We start from the raw sequence: 2,231 nt of genomic DNA on the forward strand, positions 1-2,231 counted from the left end.
AACCATAAGTAACAATGCACAAGCACCAGAAGAGAGACTAGATATATGGGAGCTCCTAAAAATCAAACACTTATGCTCATCAAAAGACTTCACCAAAAGATTAAAAACACAACCTACAGACTGGGAAAAAAATTATGTTTTTGTTTTCCATAAAATGTTATTTCTGTCTTTTGTTCCTTTTTTCTATTATATGGTTTTCCTTTTTCTCATTTATTTGTATGCATTCTATACATACTGTGATATTGATCATTGTCATGGTTTGAATTATGTCCGCTAAACCATGTGCGTATCAATTTGGCTAGGCCATGAGTCCCAGAGTTGTGTGGTTGTCCTCCATTTTGTGATTGTAATTTTACATTAAAGAGGATTAGTGTGGGATTTAACACTACCCTAACCCAGGTCACATCCCTGATCCAATGTAAAGGGAGTTTCCCTGGGGTGTGGCCTGCACCACCTTTTATCTCTTGTAAGAGATAAAAGGAAAGGGAAGCAAGTGGAGAATGGGGGACCTCTTACCACCAAAAAAGCAGTGCCAGGAGCAGAGCGCGTCCTTTGGACCCGAGGTTCCTGCGCAGAGAAGTGCTCCTAGTCTGGGGGAAGACTGATGATGAGGAGGACCTTCCTTCTGAGCCGACAGAGAGAGAAAGCCTTCCCCTGGAGCTGACGCCCTGAATTTGGACTTCTGGCCTACTAGACTGTAAGAAAATAAATTTCTCCTTGTGAAAACCATCCACTTGTGGTATCTCTGTTAGAGCAGCACTAGATGACTAAGACAATCATATTTCACATATGTGTTATAAATATCTTCTCCCAATTTTTAGCTTCCTTTTTTTCATGTATTATAAGATAGTTTAAAATAAAAAAATGTTTTTAATCTCAATGTAGTGGACTTCCTTTGGGCTAACTGATTCCTTGAGTCTTTCATTTTCTTCACTCTCCTTTGCTTAGGATGGAAAGAGACCAAGAGTTGTAACTTAGAAAGCTGCTTACAAGCTTTCAAGGTCACAGACGTGACTCACCAAAGTAGGGTGTAGAACACTGTCTTTATGAACTGTGTTATGCCAATTGACCTCGATGTCCCTGAGGCTATGGTCCTTAGCCTTCAAGCCCAATAATTCAGTCCTGTGAGGTGTTTGGTTATGTCTAGGAAGTTTCCATGACTGTGACCCCGTGTGCCCTATTATAAAAATATGGAACGCTTCAGGAATTTGTGTGTCGTCCTTGTGTAGGGGCCCTGTTAATCTCTATATCATCCCATTTTAGTACATGTGCTGCCGAAGCAAGCACTGTTGTGGCAATTTTAATAAGTAATGCTCCTCCCATTAAGAGTTGCAGTCTATGCCCCTCTTCTTGGATCTAAGAGAGCTTGTGGTTATTTGATCATTGGGTATGTTAGAAGTGATGCCATGTGACTTCCAAGGCTGGGTCAGTAAAGTCCATGCAGCCTCTGCCTGTTCACTGGAATGCTTGCTCTTGGAGTTTTGAACCATTATGTAAGAAGTCTGACTACCCCAAGACTACCATGCTGGAACCCGAAGCCACCTTGAGAAGACACATTTAGACATTCCAGCTGAGATTCCTCGATGAGCCAAACTTTTGGGTTAGTGCATCCCAAATGACAGGCAACTGACAGAAATGTTTTCCAGGTAATAGTAGCTCCAGGCATTTTGAGTTACCCCCAGTTGTTGACTCTTTCCAGCTGAATCCTCAAACATTGTGGAACCACACTATGCTGTATTCGAATTCTTGACCCACAAAAGCAGCTGTTTTGAACCACTAAGTCTTGGAGTTGTTTATTAGACTACAATAGATACCCAGGACACATGTTAAATAGAACTGAAGGAAGATCTGATGTAGATGGAAGCATGGGCAACAGGAAGCTCTGGGATTCAAGAGTCCATGGTCCTTCGATCGCACTCAGCTAACTGGCTGTGCACACCACCTCAAGTTACTGGGCTCAATTTCCCATCTGCAACACTATTGCTTTGCGCTCAATAATTTCTGTTTCCTTCTAGCTTTATATTCTCTAAATGTAAACTAGTCCAATCTGTAATTTTGTAATTTAAAGTTAGAATAGACTTACTAACTCAACTCAGAGCTTCAATTTTCAGGATTTGCTAATGGGTGTTGTTGTTGCTAGGTGCCGTTGAATTGGTTCCGGCTCATAGTGACCCTATGTACAACAGAACAAAACACTGCCTCGTCCTGCGCCATCCGCCTAATCGTTGTTA

At 41.6% G+C, this 2,231-nt stretch overlaps 1 non-coding gene across 1 annotated transcript; it reads right to left on the bottom strand.

Annotated features, from left to right (window-relative positions):
* Window positions 1-1,184: 1,184 nt before the first annotated feature.
* LOC111822304 (U6 spliceosomal RNA) lies at window positions 1,185-1,287 on the bottom strand. The gene has a single exon (XR_002825596.1). It is a non-coding gene; the product is annotated as a U6 spliceosomal RNA (small nuclear RNA).
* Window positions 1,288-2,231: the final 944 nt, after the last annotated feature.

Source organism: Trichechus manatus, unplaced genomic scaffold (genome assembly GCF_000243295.1).
Source record: "Trichechus manatus latirostris isolate Lorelei unplaced genomic scaffold, TriManLat1.0 scaffold00155, whole genome shotgun sequence".
Taxonomy (NCBI): Eukaryota; Metazoa; Chordata; class Mammalia; order Sirenia; family Trichechidae; genus Trichechus; species Trichechus manatus.